Source organism: Chrysemys picta, chromosome 8, assembly GCF_011386835.1.
Source record: "Chrysemys picta bellii isolate R12L10 chromosome 8, ASM1138683v2, whole genome shotgun sequence".
NCBI classification, from domain to species: domain Eukaryota; kingdom Metazoa; phylum Chordata; order Testudines; family Emydidae; genus Chrysemys; species Chrysemys picta.
Window position 1 is genome coordinate 34,392,399 of NC_088798.1, and position 27,407 is coordinate 34,419,805.

General features: G+C 42.9%; 1 protein-coding gene across 3 annotated transcripts in view; it reads right to left on the reverse strand.

Annotated features, from left to right (window-relative positions):
• The window catches only part of BCAR3 (BCAR3 adaptor protein, NSP family member), a 188,442-nt gene that overhangs the window by 99,930 nt on the left and 61,105 nt on the right, over positions 1-27,407 (reverse strand). Inside the window, exons 1-2 of one of the 3 annotated variants that reach the window (XM_065555566.1) lie at positions 11,532-11,769; positions 10,725-10,816 (exon numbers count right to left, since the gene is read on the reverse strand). The exons of 1 other annotated variant lie outside the window; for it this stretch is intronic. The gene's annotated coding sequence lies outside the window, so the exon portion shown is untranslated. Of the gene's footprint in view, positions 1-10,724; positions 10,817-11,531; positions 12,268-27,407 lie in introns of those variants that run through there. One more of the 3 variants, XM_008165791.4, reaches the window with a different exon arrangement.

Genomic DNA, 27,407 nt, shown 5'->3' on the forward strand with positions numbered 1-27,407 from the left:
AAAAGTTACAAGCATGCAAAAACAAGTGGCTATAATAGAAGAAGTTGCAATGTAACTTCAGCTATAGTTTTGGCTACCAACAAAATCTGTGACACAATAACAATAGACTTCAGACTACTTCCTATGCAGCGATATCTAGAGAAAGAGGACCACCCACTTCCACCTGATATTGATTTCTAAAATAACAACCTGACAAACTTTCAGTGAAACAAGAAAGGCTCATCAGGTTTACTTTTCCAAGTACTAAACCATGAATTTGCTACTGCACATTTTAAAGCACCTCCACCCCCCACATCAACTATACTAGGGTTTCTCAAACTGGGGGTCGGGACCCCTCAGGGGGTTGTGAGGTTATTACATGGGGGGTTGCGAGTTGTCAGCCTCTACCCCAAACCCCGCTTTGCCTCCAGCATTTATAATGGTATTAAATATATAAAAAAGTGTTTTTAATTTATAAGGGGGTGTGTGCACTCAGAGACTTGCTATGTGAAAGGGGTCACCAGTAAAAAGTTTGAGAACCACTGAGCTATACCATAAGCCCAGTTTTCAAATGCATACACCTTGACAGGATATACAAGTCCAGCATTTGGATATTTAAATTCACACTTAGATATACAAAATGAGCATTTAAGTGCTGTTTTGAGAACTCACATGAGACGCATGAACATCCTGCTTCCACATTTGATAAGTGATCTCCCCACTTGCAAAATACATATAGTTATACTTTAATTTTATTACATAAAAAGTTGATTACATTACAGCATTCCCCCCCCCCCCAAAAAAATAGGTCTACTCAATTTGTCTATAATCATGCCTGCTAGCATCCTCACCAAGGGTCAGAAGTTGGACTTGCTACTCCTTGATGGACTCCTAAAAGCAAGTCAAGATTCAGCAACATAAATAAAACGGTCAGCCCAGTAATGCAAACAATTATCTGTCAAATTTTCCTTTTACTGAATGTCAAAGCTCGAAGGAATGAGCCCCTTTTCATCTGGAGATCCTGGAACGTTTCAACTGTTTCAGAGTATGAGCCAAGCAGGAATGCTTGAATTTACCGTAGATGCAGTCCTAGAAAACTACACTCATTAGAAAACACTCTTTGCCTGCCAAAAGAGGTTCAATCAACAGCTGACACAATGGGTCAACACACTAGACGGTTTCTGAACAAAAAGGACTGGAATCCCAGTTCTGAACACTGCTGCTTGCTAACATGCAGTCACACTAGAGTAAAAGCCTGGGAAATGGTATAGCTTGCTTCTATTTAGGGCAGAACAAAAACTGATTCAGTCAGAGCCGTAACTAGCTATTTTTGCGCCCGAGGCAAGAATATAAAATTGCCCCCTCCCCCCTCCATATAATTTCATAGTAGTTACTTTGTAAAAAAAAAAAAGAAAAACCATGAATAAGAATAAGAATAATAGAACATTTATTTTAATCATAAGTTCTGCATACAAAATCAACTCATACATAAGGTGTGCATCATAGTGCATGAAACATACTATTTAAATAATCACAAATAAAATTTAGCTGTAGAACCATATCAGATACGATCAACGATTATTTTTCAAAATTGTACTTTTCGTGCTTTTAATGAGGCAAATTCATCAATAATTGCATCAAAATTAATATTATTCGCTACTTCATGTTCGATTGACAAGATGGACATATTTGTTAATCTCTCCTGACCCGTGGTTGCTCGAAGGTAGTTTTTAATTAATTTGAGCTTATTGAAGCTTCTTTCGCATGAAGCCACAGTTACTGGCAAGCAGAGAAATATTCTTTATGCAATTTCTAAATTTGGATAAGAGTCGGCCAAATTATATTCATGAATTAACTGGAGAAGGTCCAAACTAGTTGTGCATGAAACTTTTGGAAACAATGCCAACGCCTCAGGTTTAAAACTCTGAATCTCTGACAAAATTTCTGAGGCATTCAAATCGTTGTCATATTTGAGATTTAAATCCACTGCTGCTTTTTGAAGATTAGTAGTGTCCATTTTAACAAGTGAATCACCCAAAAGAAAATCAAAAACAGAAGATATCTCATTTAAAGTTTCATAACTCCAATTTAACTCAACTATTATGGTGCCAAATACGGTTTTTATTTGTACTTTGAAAGACTGTTCAGCTGATAAATTAGAAGATACGTCTGCACACTCAAAGTTGCTGCCTTTTTATTTTTGCTTTCTGGATTCAATAAATTCTGCTGGTATTTCTATATTTTTTTTACAATCTGTAAAAATATTAACCATATTGTTATCGCTTTCAGGCATCTCTTGTAAAATATTTCGTAATCTGTTGATCATTTTACAAGCCTGAGAAACAGTGATGCCTTTTGCTTGTAGGGCTTTATTCACTCTGTCAATACGAGTTAGGATATTGCGCCATATGGATAACGTGCACAAAAATTCATAATTAATTTTTTTAAGAAGGCTATTAGCAGTTGATACTGCTTCTGGACATTTTGATGCAACAGCGACATTTTTTAGAGCCTTGGTCACTTCTGTAATCTGCGAATTTAAGGCTTCAATTGCATTAGCTCTTGATGACCTAGTATCAGCATGACCTTTTAGTGATACTTTTAACATACCCATTAAAATATCACAGCCACTGGTTGAATGAGAAAAAAATGTGTATAACTTTTGTACAGTGGCAAAGAATGAAACCATAGTAGGAAGCCGGACGTACTCCAACTAAATTTAGACCGTGGGCTGAACATGGTACAAAATTCCCTAATCTATTTTTTTTCAAAATGACAGCTTTGACGCCTTTGTACACACCTGACATATTTGCGCCATTATCATAGCCTTGGCCTCTCGTGTTTTGTAGATCAAGCCCATCATTTTCGAGCTTCTTTATTATTTCTTCAGCTAATCCACTTCCCATTTTTTCTTTGGTTTCAATGAAGTCTATGAAACTTTCTTCAATAGATACAATTCCATTATCAATTCTCACGTATCTCACAACCTGGAACATTTGCTCTCAATGCGATATGTCTGATGTGCAGTCCAGAATGATAGAATAATATTTAGCTTTTTTTATTTTGGATATAATTTCATTATGAACTTGGTTTGCTAGTAAGCCAATAAATTCATTTTGTATAGCTGGTGAAAAATAACCCACTGAACCTTTTTTGTGAGTTATGATATGCTGTTTTAGTTGAACATCATAATGACTTATAAATTCCAATCAGAGCCGGCTCCAGGGTTTTTGCCGCCCCAAGTGGCAAAAAAAAAAAAAAAAAAGCCGCGATCACAATCGGCAGTAGCTCCACAGCTCCGCTTTCTTCTTCGGCAGCAATTCAGTGGCAGGTCCTTCCCTCTGAGAGGGACCGATGGACCCACCGCCAAAAAGCCCAACGTGCCGTCCCTTCCCCTTGGCCGCCCCAAGCACCTGCTTGCTGAGCTGGTGCCTGGAGCCAGCCCTGTTTCCAATAGATTAAGAAATATTCCCGAATTAGGATTTTCTATACTGCTACACGATCCTCTAAGTGGTAAATTGTTTTTGGCGTAAAACATCATGGCATCAAGAATTATTTTTAGAATGTCTCCATTTTTGTTTATTAGTTTCAATAGCTTTTCGTAGTGCATCATCGACACATTCTCCGCTTACTAATCTCTTTTGTAAGGATTTCCATTTACAGAAATTTTCACGATTGTTTGAATTTTCATGTTCCACAACACGGTTTAAATTGTTCCAATCATTAAATGCTACTTTCTGATTTGCAATATTAGATTTGATAAACCGCTGATCGAATAACATGCATGGAAAACAAAAAATGGATGTACTGGTTTCCGAGTAAATAAGCCAATTACGCTCTATAGTTTCACCATTAAAAAGCTTTTTACAAAACTAGTCTCCTGAAAATTTTCTTCCATCTTCCGATGTTGATTCACAGAAATCTGCAGATTTTCCCTGGTCAGGTCCATGTTCAATAAGGTGGCATCTTATTTTATCGTTTATACAGGGCCAAGATGGTGGATCCTTAAAACTGATTTCAGTGATTTGCCTTGCAGAGGAATTATGTTGCTGATCGCGGCCATTCACATTAGTTTTAGTCATGATATCGAAGGTGTCGAGTGCCTCATCATTGTCGGTAATCAATACTGAAAGTGAAGTTGTAACCTCACGATCCAATTGCTGGTCGATAGCAACAATCATTTCTGAAGTTGTATAATTCTCATTGTTACTATTAGATAGTGGTGCCGAACTTATGGCGTCAGAGACGTCAGCTATTGGTGTATTCCCATAGTTTGATGCATTTTTCACTAGCCAGTTCTCCATTGTCATTCATATTTTTTCATTTTCTACTGTAGCGTGTTTTCGTTGTTTACGGTACTCTGCCCCACTCGGACGTTTAGAATTCATACTATTCATAATGCAGGGTCTTGTTTAATAGACTGGAATAAAAATTAAAAATACATAAATGTATTAAATTCATCTAAACATTAAACAAAATTAATATATTATAAAGATCGCAGATTCCCAATCTGTGATCTCCATAAGAAATAAGGAATGATAAACAAAGGCACTCACCGTTTGGTGGGTCTTAAGTGGATCCGAGAAGTCCTAATATATAATAAGTGTGTGCTCACTGGGAATACTAGAACTCGATTACTCGAATGACGGTTGTTGTGTCTGCAGACAAACGCACTGACGTCATCTTTTTCTGCACCCCTCAGCTTTGCGTGCCCGAGGCAAGTGCCTCACTTACTAATCTCTTTTGTAAGGATTTCCATTTACAGAAATTTCCATTTACAGTGCCTCACGGCACTGGATTCAGTCTCCTATAATGCTAAATCTAAGGTAGGAATTTTGTATTTTCATCTACAGTACAATATTTCTGTCCCTCTTAATTCCTGCTAGCCCCATAAGCAGAGTAAAGACAGTTTTTGACCATCTGTGAAGCAAATTGGCCTTAGTCAGCTACAGAAGAATCAAGACTCCAGATCCAGATCTCAGCTAATAGACAAGATGTTTTCCAGATTCCGTACACGGATTCTGAAGGGACCCACCCACCCTTTTATTACGTTGTAAACAGAGGAAGCACAGACCAAGATTTCTTTAAATGACCATGTACATTAATGAATGTGGATGCATAGGGAAATTTTGGAGGGGGATTGGAAACAGGGTGAAGGCATTTGTCTGCTGGGCAAAACCAAACAATATTGCATTCCAAAACAGAAAGATTCTATTCACCTCATTGCTCAGACACCAACCTGATATATGCCCTATAAATACACCTAAGATGGAGTATTCAAAAAGCTATCTTGACTCTGATTTAGGAATAAAAATGCCAACATTATGGTTTAATCTGCCTTTCTGAAGCAGATACCTCCCCCCACCCTGGGAGGCTACTTCACAGAGTAAGTGGTCCTTTTGGAGAAGGAACAATAAAATAAGACTAGTGGTGAAAACTGTAACTACAGTCTGTCCAGGAGAACACCTCTCATTTGGCCACAGAAATTAGATTCATTGCTGTCTGCCCCTTTTGTATTTGTGAAATCCCCATTTACAGCGTGATTCAAATCCCATGAAGTCAATGGGAGCCTTTTCACTTATTTCAAAGGACTCTAGATCAGGGTCTTAAACTGTCTTTTCAAAATGCTAAGCGATTAGTGCATTGTTAGATATTTATGAAAACTGATTCATATCACACTCTAGGTTGTGCTCCAAAGCTCATCATACAGAAAGATGCCCATTGACTTCAGTGGGGGGTTTATATCAGCTCTTTGGATATATGTCTGTCTTGGTTTGGTTGTACCTTCACTGATACAAACCTCCTTCCTCAGCCCTATCTCTCACTGCTCTCTCTAGTAATGGAGTTAAGAGGGATGGAGCAGAGTAATATGTGCATATCCAATTCAAGTAAACTATTCTGGGACATTTAAAGGGACACAGTCAATTTAAAACACACACCTGTTTGAAAACATTTTAGTTACAGTACTATTATTACAAGCAATTTCTAATATTGTAATTGAAAGAGATTACAGAAAAATATATATTTCTCAGTTTGTTTACTTTGCACATTTTCAAGCCCTTTGTGTATAGTCCCTTTCACCATTTTCAATGTATAGTCAGCAAAGCCCTGATCCTGAAATTGAATTGGCATTGGCAGCCTTCTGCACTCAAGTGAAGGACTCATGCAGAGTCAATGGCAGGATCAAGGCCTTCAGTTTTCCCTATTGCTGGTGTTTGTGGTTTATCATATCAAAAGGGAAGAACCACACATTAAAAAAAAAAAGTGATTGAAAACCACAGAAGTTGGCAGGTGGCTTGGATAGATGTAGTAGCTGAAAACTATTTTGAACTTTAAAAAATAAATAAAAAATAGATATGTTGATTTTCTCCCTATCAGGCAATACACATTTTTCTGTCTTAGTGTAAAGTAACCAAGAAAATAGTTAAAAATCAAACAAGTATTCTTGCACCAAGAGGTGCTTGCATAAAATTATCTGGGATTAAAAAAATTCCTGCATAACACCAAGCCTTTGATACAAGTATTATAAAATTAATTGGTACTCTAGCCTCCATGGCATACTGGCCTGAAGACTTTGAAAAGAATACAAAGGTTCAGGGAATCCATAACCTGATATGATAAAGCGGGTGAGTGGCGGAGAGCACATGCAAGAGTTCAAAGGATCTAAACCTCTATCAGTAACAAGCCAGAGTCTGTCAAGCATCAAACACATGAGATTACAGACAGATCAGAGCTTTGAAACGGCTCCCGAAAAGACGTCAAAAGTACAGTAATTAAAAAAAAAAAAAGCTGATTAATCCTTATCCTATATTATGATAAGCTCACAACCTATTTGAGCAGTTTTTTATAACCATTATTCTGAGTCAGTGGAAAGCATATAAATAAGGATGACTTGGGTTTACTCAATATCAGTTTCAAATTAAAATAAAACTGTGGCCAGCTTACTTTTCATACTAGATTTTTAACTCGCTATTGAGAAAAGTTTAACTGAACAAATCCCCCATTGTTTGTAAAAAAACATTTCAGATCAGTCTTTTTATCACATCATTTCATTAGATTTACAACAACTGGCCACAAACTAAATTTTGACTTTTATATAAAAATTAATGTATGCATAAAATTGAAGTATTAGAAATATTTAAGTGTTCTTTGGGATTGCTAGTCATTTAAATTGTAACATGATTAAGATAGTTTTTAATCAAAATCTACAAAATTAAAAATGCATTTTGTCAAGCAGAAAACCTCTAATAAATCATCATGAATGTTTCTATGATGAACATTTAAAAAAATAATTCTCAGCCAAATCCTGAGATCCTTACTTTAAAGTTCATTCTGAAAGATTCTGAAAATCTGACCACCTCTCAGAAGATGCTGAGTGCCCTCAAATTCCAATGAAGTCAAGCCTTTAATTTTTACAAAGTCCTTAACCCGGAAAAATTCCCACTGATTTCCATTTGCCTAATTCAGGAGACCTGGGTTTTATCCTCAGCTCTGCCATGACATGCTCTTATTTGTCTTGGACATGTCACTTCACCTGTTCCTCAGTTTCCCCAACTATGCAATGCCTTGAGATCTATGAATTAAGAAACAAAGCTATATAAAAGCTAAGCATTAACTATTCATATTACTAGGACTCAATAAAAACTGAGTAAGTATCTCATTATTTGGACCTTTCATCATACTATATAATTCCCTGAAAATGTTACATACCCCTGTTAAGGTAATATGAAATTAGACCCACACAGTGCAACTGCTCATTATCATTTGAATGGCTGATCTGCCATTCAAAATCAAACACCCTTGACTAGGGATAAAAAAACAACAACAACTCTGAATCCTCCTTTTCTCCATTCCTGAAGATAAAATTGTGGTCAAATCAGAGTATTTTTCAGCTAGCTTTTTAAATGAAAATCACGGTTTCCCAGGGGTGCTGAAACAATTTGTATAGTGGGGGTACTGAGAGTCATTGAACCAAACTGTTACTCCTGGGGGAATTCTGTGCTGCTGCACGTGCACAGAATTCATGTCCCCTGCAGGTTTCTTTGCTTTCCCACAGAAAAATGACTTTCTTACAGGGAAGAAAAGGGAATCTGCAAGAGCAGTCACACATCACTCCCTAGCAGAGCAGGTACATCATTTCAAGCACCTGGAGCAGCCAGCGGAGAGGTAAATCACCACGGGGCTGGGGACACCCAGGAGCCAGTGGCTCCTATCCTGAGCCAGGATCAGCTGCTAGTCACGGCTGGGCTGGAGGCAGGACAGGACTTCCTCTTCCCCTGCAAGGAGTGTCTGGGGCGGTGTCAAATCCACCCCCAGAAACCTCCCCCAGCTGCAGGAAGCTCCGCATCCTTCCCTGCTTCCTGTCCTCATTGCTCCTCAGTTGTGGGGGGAGGGGTCACTGTACAGGGAGCAGGGCCGGCTCTAGGTTTTTTGCCACCCCAAGCAAAAAAAAAAATTTGGCCGCCCCCCCCCCCCACTTTTATTGGCTTTTCCACATTTGCACTTTGCAATTTTTGTTTGTTTGTTTGTTTGTTTTGTTTTTGACAGTTTAAAATTACAAATTCTCTGTTTTCATTTTTTTTGTTAGTGAAATAAAACAATTTCCTACTAGTGTACTCATTTACTCACTGGGCCGACCATGGAGTGACTTGGGCTGTGTCTGCCTGGGCAGAGCTAGGGCTGCCCCTGCGCCGGAGGCCTTGGCATAGGCAGGATGTTAGCTCCGACCCCAGGGCTCATGTGGTCTGTGTGGGTCAGACCAAGTCACACTGCTGGCAGGCTACCCAGCCTGGCTGTCGCTGCCGAGTAGCCAGAGGGGCCTGGAGCTGCGTGGGAGACACCGAACAGCTCTGCCTCCTGTCTCTCCTTCCCCATGAGCAAGGCACTGCCCTCCAAAGCTGAGCGTCGCAGCCCTGTGCCGGCAGGAGCAAGCAGCGGGCGTTGGGGGGCTGCCCGGTCTCTTCAGCCAGGGCACAATCACCTCTGCTCCCCTGGAGCCAATCCCAGTCTGAAATGGCTGTAGCAGCCCTGCCCACAGTCCCACGTCTTGCTATGCAGCGTGGGGAGGGGAGGAGGCTCTGAGAGCAGGGCTGCATCCCGGCTCCCACACTGGCCTAGGGCCCCCATGGCTGGAGGGGCAGTGGACCCTGGGGACCCTGGCTTGGGGCAGCCTCAGCAACACCCCAGAGTCCCGGGCGGTCACCCTGCGGCGTGGCCGGGGACAGAGCCAGCAGGCGGGGGGGGGGGGGGGGTAGTGCCTGTAGCTCTCACGTGTAGTGAGCTAGGGCGGCTGCGGGGTTCGGCGGCACCCGGTCAAGAAAACAACAGGGTGGTCAGGATCCAGCCCAGGACACTGCCTCAGGTCAGAGCCAGGGCCCCAGCATTATGCCGCCCCTGGTAAGTTGCCGCCCCAAGCACCTGCTTGTTTTGCTGGAGCCTAGAGCCGCCCCTGAAAGGGACCTGCTCCCCCATCCACCCAACCCCATGCATATGGTCCTCCCATACCCAGACACCCCTGACAAGCTTCACCGGGTACATCCAGAACCCTCCTAGCCCTCCATACCAAACCCCACCTCACTGAATCTCAACTCCTGCTTCTGAAGCCCCCTGCACCCAGACCCCCTGCCCCCAGACCACCCCCCACTGAGCTCCCTGCATTCAAACCCCACCCTGAAGAGCCCCACCCCCCTGCACCACCCTGAGCCCCCACATCAAGACTCCCATACCACTGACACCAATAAGCTGCACCCAGATCCCCACCCCAAGCCCCACTCCCCCCACTGACACCCCCACACCCAGACCCCCCTGCTGAGCCCCAATCAGCTTCACCTGGAAGCCCCTGCAGAGTCCCATTGCCCCTGCACCTTGAACCCCCACAACAAGCCTCTGTGCATCCAGATCCCCCCACACCTAGACCCCCCAGATTGTCCTACACAGAATCCTCTCACCCCCACCTAGATCCCCCCACACTTGGTTCCTGTCTGGTTGAGCCCACCGGCCTCAGACCTGGTGCAGAGAGGCAGGCCCCAGGGTTTTTCTGGGGCAGGTCCAGGCCTTGTGCTGTGTCAGGTTCGGGTCCGATCTCACCCCTGAGTCTGTATCCTGGGGATGGAAGGGGGCTGCATGGTGATCTCCCACCTTCAGCAAGCCAGTGGCCTGTTCTCCCCACTGCCATGCTGGAGCCTCTGCATTTATTGACAAATAAAACTTGCAGAATTTTAAAATATTGTGCGTTTAATTTTTAGGCACAGAACGCCCTCGGGAGTAAATGTAAACTCTGTAGATGATGGAAACTCCTTTAAGCCAGGGGGTGTACCAGCACCCCTAGTTCCAGTACCTATGCTGTTTCCCCTCTGTGCAGACAGACACAGACAAACTGACAAGACCATCTCTTTTTTTGGGCATGGGGAAGCCATTTATTGTTATCACGCTGTTCTAGTCCCATGATTTCTCTGAAATAGTTCACGTGGATGTGCCTGGTAACTCAGAGTTCTTTCCAATAGTAAACATACAACTCTTCTATCTTGTATTACTAATGGATTTATGTAAAAAACAGTAACAGATCAGGACAAGAAGCAGCATCTTGGTATGTGCTCCTCAAACAAAGCAAAATGATGTAATCAATAACAGATCTCATCATTTGTGACTTGACACTCAACACTGTATCTTTCCTTTGGCTGCTGTGTAGAACACGAGCCTGAATGCACCAGCTGCTTTTGACTTTTAAAATAATAGTCATCGTTTACCTATCTTTGTGTACTCAATGAAGCAGTTCCCACAGAGCCCGTCTCTAAACTCCGAAATCTCTTCCTCTCAAACGCCGCAACGCTCTAAACGCCTAAAATCGAGACCAGATTTAGTTCAGAGCTACCAAATAGTTTAGATGAGTCAGATGTGAGCTCTTCTCTTTTCTCCCCTCCCCCTGGGAGACAAATACAACCAGCTATTCATTCGTCATCCAACAAAGAAAAAGAACAATGTTGTCAACACAGTTACATGGCAGGCTACTTCTCTTTCTTTGCTAGCTTTCGAAGAGATTAGTTGAAAAGTTTGTCTCCTCGAAATGTTCTACCTCCAGCTGAGCCCCATTCAATTAATTTGCAAAGCAGCTAAGCCTCCTTTGATGCAGTAATCAGGGTAACACATTGTAAACAAGGACCACCACACCAAACTATTAGAACAAATACATACGTTTTTTCACACACATACAAACCCAGCATATTTTTAACAAAGCTCACTGATCATCTGTATATGCAAGTGCAAACGCCAGCTCCGTCTGTTCTAAGTAAATTAGTTGGGATATTTATGGGCAAATTCCAGTGCATCACTATTACCATGGTAACACTTTTCATTTAGTTAATGGCTGTTCATTATATAGACCAAAGATCTCCACATTAAAGTCTCCTAAAAGCACCCCGGTCGAATCATTGTATCATTACTGGGATAACAAAATACAGAGAAAAATAGCGATGTAAAATCTTTAAAGGCTTCTGGTTCAGTGACTTGTCCCTTTGCATAATCTGAAGTTAGACAAGTAATAGGGAGCCACTTACCCCTCTGAAGAGCCTCGCACACTTTCAGATCAGTGCAGCATAGCCTTCATCTCGGAGCCAGATCGGTTCGGGAATGCAGACAGACACTGGCAGCTCTCAGTCAGATCTCACAGCTAAACCAGAACCACGTTGATTGAACAGAATTCTTCTAGTCTTTTGAAGTTCTAATTGAGCAGCCTAGAGCTCTGTGTACTGCGTGCAACAACTCAGCAGCTGCAGACACAGTTCTGAGAGACGCACAAGCCAGCACTCAAGCGGTGATTTACTGCTTTCCAGCCACACCCCTTGGTAGACTATTCAGGCTGAATCTCGCTGAACCCCCTACATAAATGCTATTTACATGCGGTGACCTCCCGTTGCCCTTTTCCATGGATTTGAGAACTTTAACTTCTCCCTGTAAGATACCACTGAAGTGATGATTTATCACTTCCTCATACAACCTTTCGTGGGCAATCCAGACCGCTACTGTCACTTCACTCCCAGATAATGTAATTATATTAGGAGCTATTTTTGCTCACATCCAGACATGGGTGCAACTAGTTTGCAGTGTAAAGTGTATTCACTGAGACAAAAGCCCACCTACCTGTAAATGGTCGTGACCAATTCAAACAGCAGGTGTTGGGTGCAATAAACAAACAGCTCTTTCCCTCAATGAACTAACAAGGGCTCATTTACACTGAGAAAAGCAGCATATGTAGAGATCAGGCTGCCCCAAGTGACAGAAATGTTGTGTCCCTCCTTCCCATCACTTATCTTCCCCATTGTGCCAATGCAATGCACTGCATGTGGACTGGTACATATACCCAGCTCATCCATCTCCTCTCTCAAGCTAGCCTCCCTTTTACTTCTTGTTTATACTCAGATGTATCCTCCTCATGCCGAGGGAATTCCTTTGCACCTTCACCACTCTGAGAGTTCACCTGCCATCACATCTGCAACAAGTACTCCTGTTCTTTTAGCTTAACTCTCACTCTGCTGAATCACTGATTTCATGCCTGGATCACTGCAGCCCCCTCCTGTGGTTCACTTCCAGTACTAGGCTGTTCATAACACAGCAACACGCCTTCCAGGGGCAACACGTAACTGTTCACAGTGGGGAGGGCAGTATAAAGGTTCTGGGAGGTACGTGACCACCTCACAGTGGTTTTCAAACTGTGGGGCACCTAGGGGTGAGTGGTGACACCAGGTGGCTCAGGCCAGCCCCACGTGATAGAGTTCAGGGAGAGAATGCCACCTCCACCCCGACTCACTTCAGCAAGCCACCCAGCCTGTCTGAGTTTTGGGGGTGCAACCAAAAATCTGGGGTGGGGGTACATGAGCCCACATGCCTCCTACCCCAGGCATCGCCTCTGAATTGCCTTCTCACCTCTAGATGTAACATTCAGGCCAAGTGTGCCTGTCTCCTTGTGACTTGGCAATCCCCTGGAGCTTGAGGATGATTGTCTTCCATAAAAAGATAGCCAGTTACCCCTGGTGGATCCGCAGGTGGCTAATGAGGCTGAGCCAGGGTCCACAGATTTTGTCACAGTTGTCGCAGACATTTCCCAGTGGAAGGGGCTGATCCACAGAGAATAGCCATGTGCTAACTACACTCTGCTACCAGCATTAGCTCAAGTGACTGTAGCCTTTGCTTAGGGACCCAGAGGTCTTGGGTTCAAACCTGGCTGCTGCTGCTGTCACACTTAAAGGGCTAGCTGCCCTTCTGGTCTCTGAGTACATGCCTTTACCTTTCCTCTGATGGAATCATGCAATTCTCCCACTGTCAGACCAGGACCTAAACTACAGAGAACCCTGTATCAACCATGCTAACCAGCGGGTCTGACTGGATTCAGTACCTGTGGTTCTTCCCTTCAGGAGCTTGTGACCAATGAACTATGAAGACCCAAAACCAAAGTACTATTTATTTAGCCACAGAACAAAGCAAACAAGATAAAGGGGATTTTTAAAACAACGGGTCTGCATGCTTGCTTTTCTTACCTAGCGCTCTAGGCAGGTCTGTCGGTCCCCAGACTCCTAACCTCTGGATCTCAATCTGTTATCTGTTCTCTCTCTCCCCCTGGCCTTAAGGACCTCTCTCTAAATCCAGCCAAAAGCTTCTGTTCTCAGTGTCCTGCAGCTTCTTTGTCCTGCTCTCCAAAACCCACCTGCTGAGCTCAGCAGTGTGTCTGGAGGTGGAACTTGAAAGCCAATGGCTCTTTCACTGTCCCTTAAGTGTTGGTGGATAGACAACTCAGTTGAAGCCATTAGGCAGGAAAAGAGTATATGTGCAAACAGCCTCTTCTTGAATTAACCTAATGTATTACATTAAACCCCTTATAACAACCAGGCAAGCATACAGAACATATAGTATTCATAAATTATTACAGTCACCTTCAAATCTATCACTGACCTAACCAGAGGGTTACTGCTTACATGCAAAGGTTGGCACATCAGCCCCCATCCTGAAAGATTTTTCTGGGACTGCTACTTTTTTCAAAGATATGCTCACATTCCATATTGGATCCCTTCACTTTTCCAATTCAATATCCCTCTTTTTCTCCTTTGTTAGATGCTGATCCTTCGTTGCTGTCTCCAGTTATCCAGAACAATTTTGCTAATATTATTATTTTTCTTTCTTTTGTCTTAGTGTATAAGTCACAAATCTAAGGACTTAACTACCATTTTCCTAATAATATTGCAGCAGCCTGTGAAGAGCTGTCTCTGCCTTACCGGACAGAATGATATTTAATTGATCTCTAGTGGTTGTTTCTTTTTTAAAATATTTTTATGTGCTATTTCTAAATTTTTAATTTCAATCTGAAGTCTACCCTCTCATTGTCTTTCTCCTTTCTTCCCAGAAGCAATTCTAATGAGCTTTCCTCTTGTAACTTCATTATAAGCTTCCGATATAATGTTGGAGTTTCCACCATTTTCATTGCTTTCAAACTATATTGTGGCCTAGTCTTAAACTATCTAAATGACAAATAATTAGCAGTAGATTATTCATTTTTAGGGCCTTTGTGCCATACCTGAAAGTAGCAGAAAGTGGAATATGCTCACTCCAAACCAATTAGCCAATATCAGATTATAAAAGGGACAAGATTAGAATATAATCAGCCATAATTAAGGCTGCAAGTTTGTCACGGAGGTCACAGAAGTCACGGATTCTGTGACTTTACGTGACTTCTGCAGCAGCTGGTGTGCCTGGCCCGGGGCAGCTCAGGCGGCCCCTGCCCAGTCTCATCTGCCGCTGCTGGGGCAGTTTCTGGCAACCATGCCTGCAGCAGCAGGAGTTTGGATGTGGGAGGGGGCAGGGTGTTGGGGCACAGGACAGGGTGAGGCGGGCTCTGGGCGGCGGGCGGGAGCTCCCTGGAAGCGGTGACATCCTCCTTGCTCAGTTCCTAGGCAGAGGCTTGGCCAGGCAGCTCTGTGCGCTGCCTCTGCCTGCAGGCACCACCCCCACAGCTCCCATTCGCTGCAGTTCCCAGCCAATGGGTGCTCTAAAGCTGACACTCTGGGTGGAGGCAATACGCAGAGCTGCCTGGCCATGCGTCCACCTAGGAGCTGAGCGAGGGGGATGTCCCCGCTTCCGGGGAGGTGCGGAGCCAGGTAGGGAGCCACACGCTGCTGCCCACCCCCCAAGCACTAGTGGGGGTCCTGGGCCGAATACTGCTGCCCCCCCCCCCCCAAGCACCTGCGGTGCCACCGCCCCCAAGATTTAGTCAGGGGTATATTGTAGAAGTCATGGACAGGTCACGGGCCATGAATTTTTGTTTACTGCCTGTGATCTGTCCATGACTTTTACTAAAAATACCCATGACTAAAACATAGCCTTAGCCATAATGTATAGATGGTGAACGTGAAATCCCTTGATAGTGGATTTAATTTCTGCCAGGCACTCAGAATAACCTCTCTCTTGAAGCTTATTTTTATGCATTATTCTGAATATTTATCTGTCTCCAATCAGACCTATCTAAAATTGGATGAAAGGTTACATTTAAATCACTTCACAACAGAATAAAATCCAAAGTGAAACTTGACAAGATAGTAATAAAACATGGGCCTGAATCTGGAGCATTGATGGAGCCTAAGGTAACTTCTTAGCCCAGCAAGAACCTTTAACTGAGAACAAGTGCTTTAAGGGATGCGGAGACAAAGGAGGAGGCTGGGACTGAGTACTCTGAAGAAAGAAAAACAGCAGGACAATTTGAGAGCTAGGTGGAAGTCAGGAAAGGGGGCTTTGCTATGGGAGTGGGGAGTAGAATTCCTCCAGAGAAGAGGAGAGGGTCAGGAATATCTGTGATGGGAAAGGAGTAGCCAAGCCCCTCAAAGCTGGAAAGAAGGGAAGATAGGGCGCTGAATGGGTTACAGAAGAGTTAAGATCAGATCAGGTGCCTGTGCTGAGAGCATATAGGTGGGAATCACCTTCAGGACCTCAGCGCAGTTTATACCTCTGCTCAGTGTTCTAAGAGTAGACTCAAATTCTGTCTGTAGGGGTTGTTGGTATTTGTTTGTTTGTTTTTTGTCAGCTCAGGCTGCTGAGGTTATTTTCAAACTGTAGTTTCATTTTCTCATTTTATGGTAAAAATTTTCAAATAAATCCTAAAGAACAAAAATTAAAGAAGCTATCCCACAGACAATCTATGGGGAACAAAGATCCTTCAGCAGAGGTTTCATTAAGGGATCTAGTTTATTTCCCAAAATGAGTTAAATGTAGTGTCAAGTACAACACCTACCCTTCTGTCCCCTGGCCAATTGTGATTGCTTTACAAATCACATTTTCCTGTTTAAAATGACACTTCCCCTCCCCTTCCACTGTGGAAAAAAAAACAACACCACACAAAGAACAGGTAAAACTGTGAAACTGAGTATAAATGCACAAAGTAAATAGACTGGGGGAAAAAGCAAATTTCTCTCTTGCAGTGTAGTTTGTAATAGGTAATAAAAGGGTATGGACAGTATCATTTTAAAAAAAATTGATGGTTTCCCTTTAAATTTTAGTAGCATACAGTGTAGTGCTCCTAACCTGATCTAACACTCATCAAATCTAATCTTCAAAATGTAAACTGAGTGGCTCCAAAAGGCACTGGAAGGATCCCCTCCCCTTACTGCACAATAGGCCAGATGCATTATGGAGAAATTCTCCTTCTGATAAAGCATCAGGTAGTGGTTGCTGCCAGAGGCAAGATACAAGAGTGGATGGAGCAGTGGTCTGATCTGGTACTGGGAAAAAACGTACATGGCCTCTACCCTATATTCTATTAATACAATGCATAATGTACAAAAGCTGCAGCCAGAAGGTTTTGCTGCTAGGGGCCATATCTTTTCTGTCAGGCTTCTGCTAGGGTTGGATGAATAGCTTAAAAATCAAAATAAAGCAACTGCTATTTACTGGCCATATAACTGCCTTTATAAAAGAAGAAATTAGAGACATCCCTGCCCACCTTCCTCCTGAACTTTTGGTAAGTTCAGACCTTGGTCCAACTCTTGATCTGAACATCACAACCCAGGCCCACATCTCTAAAACAAGTGCGCTAGACTAAATCCTGGTGCAGTGATACTCAGACCTCAGTGGTTCAGGAGCCAAATTAGCAATCGTTATTGCCCAAAAGAGCCACAGGAGTGTGAATTCATTGTTCCATTTACTATAGTACTTATATTTGTATGTAAACAGTATGATAGGGGAAATATTTAGTTTTATATCTATATGTTATATATTATGCTTTCAGCAAAATGACTGACCAAGTATTATTATTTCATCAACTACAACTGATTAATAACATAGTAAAAACATCCTAATTGGTTAATAATTAAATCAGTGTTTAATATCATATGCTGCGAAGACCTGCAGGAGACTCATTAAAGAGCCACTCGCAGCTTGTGCGCCTCAGTCTGAGTATCACTGCCTGGTGTAAGAGTGTGTAACTCTATTGACTTCAACTGGATGAATTTGGCCCAACGAGCTTATTTTTCTTTTTTACCTTGAGATAAGAACACCTGATCTTAAAAATCAAAGATTCTAAAGGTACTGGAATCCATCTCACTAACATCACCAGTGGACAAAATAATCCACTCCTAGCCAGACCCTGCTTCCAACATCAGAATTTACAGGTAGAAATAATACATTACAGACCTTTAATGATGGCTGGGGCACATGGCTGCACTGATGGAGCAGTGGGAGAATGGGAAAGAAGTATGGGGGAGGCAAGAAAGATATGGGAGCTGCAGCTAGGGTAAGAGAGAGAGAATATGGAAGTGTGGGGAGAGTGACTGGAATATGGGGTAGGAGTGGGAGAAGAAAGGTTGAGCAAGGGGCTAAAGAGGGGCATGGAGAGAACAGAACAGGAAAGGGTAGACAGGAAATAGAAAGCAGAAGTAAGGGAGCCAGGGGAAATAATACAACTCAGAAAAGGGGAAGCAAGAGAGCTGTGATTGAGAGCTGATGGGAGATTATGGAAGAAATGAGTGAGACAGGAGAAAGGCGGAGGCACAAAAAACCATGAGGAGAGAGATTTAGAGATTGATCCAAAGTCCATTGAAGTCAATTGAAAGACTTGCATTGACTTCCATGGGCTGTAGATCAGGCCCTAGAGGGCGAAAGAAAGCTACTTCTTAGAGAACAGGACACAGGGGGAAGAGCCATGGAAGGAAAGACTGTCAAATGGGGAAAGAGGGAGGACAAAAACCAATCAGTAGGTTTCAAATTGGTTTTGTTTAAACAGAAAGTTTGGTAACAAAATATTATACAAACTCAAATGTGGGGGAGGGCTGAGGACTCCTCATTGTTTTTGGGGGGTGGACAGTAGAGTCGTGTCCCTGCCACATGTACGGAGGAGAGAATAACAAAACAAATAGAACCACGTAAATCCAACATGGGCCCTTTTTTGAGTATATATGAGTATTTCTGAGCCAAGGTTTTTGATACATGTTTGTTGGTGTTTTAACTGCATATAATTTGTCATCAATTTTTTTTCCTAAAATTCCAAATAAATAGTAGATAGGCTTCCTTCTTTGGGTCTTGTTTTGGTTTGTCTAAACACCTTCTAAAACACAGAAGATTGCACTTGATATGTCACAATTTTCTGGGGGGGAGGACGCCTACCACATTTATGTTTTTATTGCCTTCCCAAAGCATCCTCACTTTTGTTTGCCTAGCTACAAGCCTGAGCAGTTCTAAGACACTGCTAATATTGCCACATAGCTCAAGAAACAAACAATATAAATGCCAGAAAGAGAAAAGCGGGCAGACTTTGGGCTTGTCTATGCTACAGGAACTATACTGTCACTGCTATGGTGCCGGCCGTAGTTATGTTGACATAACCACACAGTATAGAACAGCGGTTCTCAACTCATGGTCCATGCGCCACATGCAGCGCAATTAGCACACAGCTGCGGCCCAGCAAAATTTGCCACTCTGGTCTGCGAGGGGGTGGGGCTGGCTGAGGAGGAGACAGCGTCTGCCAGCCCGCTGGACCAGTGAGTGCCGTAGGGGGGAAGGGTGTAGGAGAGTGGGTCTCTGGGCAGGTTTGTGGGGAGGGGGAGCACACTGGGCAGTGAGGGGGTGGGGGTGCTGGGGACTAGGGGTTTATGGGGGTGCCCTCCCCTCTAGAAGGGGTCTCTTGGCAGGGGGAGCTGGGCATGGGGGACTGTAGAGGGTTTTTTTTTTGGGGGGGGGGGCTGTGGTTCTCAACCTGTGGCCCACGTAACACATTGTGGGCCCTGAGAACCATTGGTATAGACACAGCCTACACCAATAGAAGGGCTTTTTCCATTGGTGTAGGACCACCACCTCCCAAAGCAATGGTAGCTAGGTTGACTGAAGCATTCTTCTGTTAACCTAGTTGCATCACTGGGTGTTATGACAGCATCACTACTTCGCCCGGGGTGTGGATTTTTCTCACCCCTGAGCATTGTAGCTATATCAACCTAACACTAAGTATAGCTCAGACCTTTAAAAATATATAAAAGAACAAAGTTGCTCAAATGACACTGGAATCTCTTCTCTTATCAATGTCTACAGTTTTACAAGGGACAAGACCTACAACCACCACTGGGACTTACACATAGCAATCCTTGCCATATTGATGGATGAGTAGAACCCATCATCTTCATGTGGCTATCTTTCTGGAAAATACTGATACTACCCTCCCTTTAAAACTAGGCTAATAGAAGAAGGAAACCTTTTGAAATCATAACCAAAACCAGACAACTCTGTCTGGAAATGGAAGCTGATCTCTGGCCTGGTGATACATACCACAACCACTAGGTCAACTAGGCAAAATAAAAAGAACCAACATCAGAAAAAATACCTTTTAAAGGTGACGTACAGAGGAGGGGGGAAAGGTGGGGGGTTGTGTACTTCTGTGCTTTTTTATTATATATATAAAGAAGGCCTACATTTTGTAAAGGTTCTTTTTCTGCTTGTTTCTTACATTAGAAATTCAGGTCTTGTCCACTCTGGAAGATTCTACAATCACTGAGAATTAGTAAAAGGATAACATCACATGATTCAAGACAGTGAAAGAGGAGTTTTTTTGAGAGCAAGGGATTTTTAGTAAAAACTTAAATTTTTTTGGTTACATCTATTTAACTTAACTGACTAATTAACACTTTTGGAAGAGGAAGTCTTTGTTAAAATATTTGATATACCTACCACCTCAACTAAGGTTCACAATAAACATGCTTTAAGATATCCAGATGGTCCTCCAGCAAAACCAACAAAGACCAGTCTTGACATTTGATATTTCTAAGGTTTAAAAAAAGGTGAAAATAAACCTTTCGAACGGACTCATACACCTCCTCCTCTGCCCTCATAAAAAAAGAGAGTAAAAAGGGCACACCCCCAATTAGAATAAATAGTCTTAGGTCACCTTTAAAACTAATTAAAGAAGGTATTCACAGGGTACATCTATACAGCAATTAAAGACCTGCATCTGGCCCAGGTCAGGTGACCCAGGCTCACAGGGCTGTATAGACATTTGGGCTCAGGTTGGAGGGAGAGGGGAGGCTCCCAGAGCTCGGGCTCCGGCCTGAGCCCGAACATCTACACAGACACTTTATGGTCCCGCAGCCTAAGCCCAAGTCAGCTGATCCAGGCCAGAAACAGATGTTTAATTGCTGTGTAGGCATATCCACAAGAGACTTAGCCAGTGGCTCCTATCCAAAATCCACCAGATTTCCTCAGAAATTACCATGGATGTCAGAGAAAACTGGACCCATTGTGACAAATTCTTAGTCGGTTTAAACTGGTGTAGCTCATCCAGTTCTAATTACATCAGCTAAGAATCTGGGTCTAGAGTCTAGAATTTAACAGAAACCACCATCACGAAAAAGAAGTGGACAATAGATAAGTTTGTAGTCAATATACTAGATTCTGATGTACTATTCAGAAGTGAAATGCTAACATTTAAGTATACTACTTTTCTATAGCCTGCCAGATAGAGCTGTTTGAAGTTTGCCAGTGTTGGTTTACTGGGTTTCACTGCAATGTTTTTCAACACTTTTGATCATTGTGAGTTCTCAGCTCTTGAATGTCAGGTTTTAGCGAACCCCAAGAACTCGCAGAAAATTAGGTCAGAAGCACTGAGTTTTGCCTGGTGTCAACATGAAACCACAATTCAGCCCAGATTCACTTAAACTGGGTTCAGAGCCACTCTAGAAACTGACATAAAAGGCTTTAAAACCTTTTCACATATCCAAGCTGACCTTTGAACCGGTGATGAAACAAGAAAGCAGATAAGATTTGGATGGTCTGAGGGTTCACTGCAAACTTATTACATAGTCCAGATAGCAATCCTTGACTAGCACACCCATCATTGCTGGTCATGAGAGACAGGATTATGGCGAGGGTGCAGGACTTGGAGTCAGGAGAACCGGTTATAGGTGTAGCTCTTTGTCACCTTGTATGAAGTCATTTAACCATCCTACACTTCTATTTGCTAACCTACCTCACTGAAGTGTTGTGAAGATTTGTCCATTATAGCACTTTATAAGAGTATCAGATGGAAAGTGCTAGGGAAGTGCAAATATTTTCCTCGCAGCATAGGGGAACATTTCTTGCTGCTCTGACTGGACCAATTCTGCTACTGTTTCATGGAAAATGTATAAAAATATGCCACAGAATCAAATCAGTTTTAGGATGTGAACTGGTCTCTACTGATTGATTTAACTGTCCTGCAAATTTCCAGGCAGTGTAATTTATAGACGAGTAACTCAGGGTTTTTTTAAATTGTCATGTTTTTATGAATAAGAACTAGGCAACCAGTATAGATTTCCTTCACAACATGGTTGGGTGCTAGTGACTTGACATTATTACATATGCTAAGAATACTCTGGTATGAGTCATAGTCCTTTCTTGCTAGTTTTATTCCATTTTCAGAGGAAGCTGAAAGCTTTTGACTGGCAAATGTTCAGCTAGAGATGTCATTATACTAGGATGCAGGAAGAGATCTATGTATAGACTTTCAGAGGCTTACATATAGGGGTTTCAATGGGAGTTTTGCCTTCTTGAGGACCATTGGGTCTGGCACTAGATCGGATGCTGATGCTCTGTCAGCTGCACTGGCTGCCTTGAGTTCACATACTTCATGTCAAGGTCTTAAGCCATAAAATAATATAGAATCAACCTAATTAAGGGATGGCTAACTGCCCTACTTCCTGTCACAGCAGTCGAGAATAGGAAACAAGGTGTGTGTGACTTTTGTAATACTTGTCCCGTGATACATCTGTGGCATCCTAGTGCTTATTTGGTACTGTGCCTTTAAAGGGAAATTGCCAGCACCCTTTAATGATGAGCTGTTTAAGAGAAAAAAGGCCTGAACTGGTCAAGTGCTGTGCTTCCTCAGCTCTCACCAAAGTCCATGGGAGCTGAGAGTGCTCAGCACCTCACACAAATGGGCCTTAGGTAAAGAAGCAGCTAGAAAGTTCAGGAAGAAATTCTCTCCGTGGGCAGTGTGACAGATATTATGAACCCCTGGAAGATCCAATGATTATTGCATCAATGCTATAAAGATTATATGTATTTACGCCTTCAAGGAGGGAGCTAAACAGTATCCTGCAGAACTAAAATCACTGGAGATACTTAATGCAAACCCCCAGGCAGGTAGCAAGTCTGGATAAGTCAGACTCCCTGGGGGAAAAGGCATATAGTAGTTTGATCTGGTTTAAGAAGGGGTCAAACAAAGAACTACATGCTCTATAAAAGTGACCATCCTGACTGAGGCCTTGGCTACACTCGCAGATTCACAGTGCTGCCGCGGCAGCGCTGTGAAGCTCGAGTGTAGTCGTGCCGCCAGCGCTGCGAGAGCTCTCTCGCAGCACTGCAAATACTCCACCTCTCCGAGGGGAATAGCTTGCAGCGCTGCGAGCGAGCGTGCAGCACTGCAGGCGCTGATTACACTGGCGCTTTACAGCGCTGCACTCGCTGCGCTCAGGGGGGGTGTTTTTTCACACCCCTGAGCGCAGCAAGTGCAGCGCTGTGAATTGCCAGTGTAGCCAAGGCCTGAGGAAGAGAGGTCACTCCCACACAATCCAAGAACTGACATGACCCTATGATCAAGAGGGCCAGATCATGTGGAAAGGGCCTGAAGTACTTTGTTCCTATCAGGGTCTCCATATGGAAAATGGATGACTGCTTGGTAAGCTAATTCCTGTAAATTATCTGTTTATTGTTTTTAATGTATGTTTTCTCTGTAGTGCTTTGTTCTGAATAAGTAAAACTTTGGTTTATGAAGGCTGGCTGGTCACTGGTTAACCCTGTCCTTGGCCCTGAGAGAACAAGACTGCTGGCGCTGAGTTAAAGTCAGACTTGCTGATGTGATCAGAGTGCTTTGGAGGGGGAATTGCAGCCTAAATTCCTGGTCTAGGAGGAGAGTCCCTGAACTCTGCTCCAAGAAAGGTGACAGCTAGAGGCCTGAGATGTCAATAGAGTACAGTGCTCTTGAAAAGGCCACAAAGGAGTCAGAGGTGCAGTTACCTAAGGAACTGTGACAGGCAGATTCTCTCAAAACTGCCTGCTGCAGGATTTAATGCACGTTCTTCAGTGTTCGCCTGTACTGGCTACTGTTGGAAACTGGGAACTGGATAAGATGGAGCACTGGCCTGGTCTTGTATGAGAATTCCTGTGTTTCAAAAGATGTAGGAGGGAGTTAGAGAGTTTCCTACAGGAACTAAAATCACTGGAGGTGATTAAATGTAGGAAAGATTAATCACCAACTTATCGTTAACATTTCCCAATTTGTTAGTCCAGGCTAGACTAGGAAACTCATCTGCTGCTGACACAGGTTGGCAACAATGGTGTCCCCCTGAGCCAGTCCTGAAAGCTGTTTAAGTGCTAGTGTAGATTGGACAAAACCTTTCCCAATACCACTTCAGAAGTGTGAACGAGGATCCAGATTTTTTAACTGTGCATCCCTAACATTGTATTCACAGATTTGTTGGGGCTTTTCGGTAATACGCACACATTAGAAGAGAAGGAAGACACTGTGGTTTGGGGAGAGAGTTGCATGAAAGGGAGCCCTGGTCCATGTTTAAAAAAAATAAATTCTATTCCCTTGTTTCTATTTCTCTGTTCCATTCCACCCTATTTCTCTCATTATAGTGGCAACAGTGTTAATGAAAGTGGAAAAAGAAGTAATGAAAGTCCCCACATCTCTGAAGAGAAATCAGTTTTATTTGCATATCTATCAACTTCCCCATTCTCCCCCCCCCCCACAAGAGAAGTAGTGAACCAATGAAGAGGAGCAAAGATGACATTATGGGATGGTTTTCAAACCTCACCCTGCTCGAGAGGGGAAGAGTAGGTGGAAGGGTCTTCACAGGGCCCTTCTTTACAGCAACAGTAGTTTTGTGACAGTGGCCCCTGGTACATGGAAACCAATGGTTTTTCCAGTTTCTGTGTGACATCTCAAATGAAAGTAATGAATTAACAGCCTCAGTGTGAGACACATGCTGAAGATGTTTTTTATTCACCTTCTGACTGACATGGAGCTCTAGGATAAATATGGAGCCAGACAGAAACAGTAAGAATAAACAAAGTTTGAACTTTCAAAGGACTGGGTTGTATTTTTTAAGCTCAGCTGCTTTTGGGATCTGGGACTGCCCGAGGGCCCATGTAGCACATAAAAGCCAGACCTGTATGTTTATAATTTTGTAATTGCGTCTACATTTTTGAGCTCCTCATTTAAAACTGGGAAAAGGTGGGAGAAAACTTTCCAATCCTTGAACTTGTGAAGGAAAGCAGAAAGACCACACAGGTGTTGATGTCATCCCTAATTGTTATGCTAAAGGAAGTGTTCAAAGCAGCCTCCTCTGCCTATTGGCAAATGTACCAGAATACTTTGGCTCCAGTCTGGAATCTGCAAAGCAGATAGTGAATACTACTGAACTGAAAAGTCTGGCTGTGATTCCAAGGTTTTTAAGGAAAGCAGAAGAGACAAAGTGGGCAAAAACGGATCTGTTTGAGAGTGACTTGTGTTCAACAGCAGGACCAAGTAGGCTCTTTTGTTAATCGCTTTGGCTCTCTGATAACTCTTTGCTAAAGACTAAGGTACCTCTTTATATATGGTTATTTACTAGCCTAGTTGAGGATGGATTTTTTTTTAAATAGCTGCACTATATCTACATTGCTCCTCTCACTACACTATAGTCTATATACAGTGTGGAAGATTATAGTGCTGGAACATGTAAAAAAGAACTAGATAAATTCCTGGAGAATAGGTCCATGAGTGGCTATTAGCCAGGATGGGGAGGGATGCAACACCATGCTCTGAGTATCCCTAGCATGTTTGCCAGAAGCTGGGAATGGGCAACAGGGGATGGATCACTTGATAATTACCTGTTCTGTTCATTCCCTCTGAAGCACCTGGCCTTGACCACTGTTGAAAGACAAGATACTGGGCTATATGGACCATTGGTCTGACCCAGTATGACCATTCTTATGTAAAAATTAATTATAATAATAAAAATGTTTAGTACAGAAACTCCCCCACATAATGACGTCTCAAGATAGCAATTATGTGAGATAATAACCTTGGCAAATAATGCATTTTAAAAATCTTGGCCTACTAAGAAACATATTTATGTAAGTTTCCATTCCCAGTCACAGATCTAGCATTCTGGAGCAAAGTCACTAAAATACAGTCCAACAAACAAATGTTTATTTAACGTGCCCCTCACTTTTCCCTCCACCACACCCCACTCACTGGTGTTGTCCTTGGTCAGTGGAGACTGAGAGTTCAGAAGTGCTTTCACGTGAGCACACCTCCCAGGTGGGGGGCAAGAAGGCACCTTGCTCCTTCCTCCAGCTGCTCACTGTTCGCTCTGGCCACTGCTGTTTGTTGTGCCACCGTTCACTCAATCACTCTATTGCCAATGGCCCTGCGCAGTCACCTTCTGCTGCCACCTGCCACTGTGACCTCTGCGAGTTGGTCTCTTGAGGTTCCACCCAGCTCTTGGTGATTTCAGCTGAGCTCTCAGTAGGGGAACCTCGCTGCTAGTGCAGTCTAGGCTGTCTCTTCCACAGAAACACTGTCCCCACAGCAGGACTAAGCACTTAGACCTGATTATCAGTGATTTCAGCTGCAGTGGTCACTTAACAGAACAAAAGACTATCTATGGAGCCTAATCAGCTGTTTTTAAACAGTGGAGAGGGACAGGTCCGCACCCTCTCTCTCTTGATGCCCTCAATCAGCACAGGCTAAGTACAGTTCTACTGCCCTTTACTCATACAATAAGAACAACATTTCATTCCTCTCCCTCCCCGCTGGCCCCACATTCAAGTGATTTGTAACCCAACCCCAGCCAAAATCTATCACTTGGGCAACACAGCTCTGTTTGCTGGATACCTAGGTAGATTAGGTGTGAATGTAAATACAATCTGGTCCTGAAGCCTTTCCCCCCAGCCCCAGCTCATCACTAGCTGTCAGGGAGAGTTCATTTAGACTTTGCTTACAAATCATCATTTGAAATTATTAGGTTGGCCAACATCACCGGAATGAATGCACTGACATTGTCATAAAAACAACAGCTGTATAAGGAAGCTAGTCTATGTTCATACTTTTCAAATCTATTATACTTTTTCAGGTTTCAGGGTAGCAGCCGTGTTAGTCTGTATCCTCAAAAAGAACAGGAGTTCTTGTGGCATCTTAGAGACTAACAAATTTATTAGAGCATAAGCTTTCGTGGGCTACATTTTATCATACACTGTATATGCTTTTAAAGTGTGTATTAATATTTCAATTCAAATGTCCAAACAGTCACTAAATTGGCATGTAACTAGTTCACAAAACTGGGGGGGTGGGGAAATTCGGGGGTGGTGGTGTAGGGAAATCACTGGATCCATAAAAGATCTAAACATAGATCCCATTAAAACGGCAAACTCTTTCTCTCTATCTCTCATTCTCTCTAGGAAAATGTATATAAACAAACTAAAAATATCAAGACATATTACATAGCCAGTCTCTCAAAGATAAAGATTTAAATATTCCCTTTTTGGGCAAGAAAATATTTTGATAAAATTGTATTTTATTTCTACAAAATTCCCCCAGATTTCTAGCCAGATTTTTCCAGTCCTTTGTTCCTGTAGAATCCAATGTAGCTGGAACATTAGACTGGAAGAGTTTGCAACAAAAACAGTATGCAGCATTCTGGGTTTTTGAGTAAATAAGCCATTTGTCACCATTGGGGATTTCATGCCAGTAATGTGTTGGATGGAAACTTCTATTTTCATTGTCTTTGGGGAACATGAAGTTTTTCACTTGCTGTGGCCCATGCAGTACAAGGAAGTCCCTCAGGCTACTGCTCAAGTGGGTCCACAGTCCTGGATCATCTAGACTTAAGGAACTAAACTCAGCAGCAGCTGTTTCTTGCGCTTCCACCACATTCTTCTCTGATCTACAC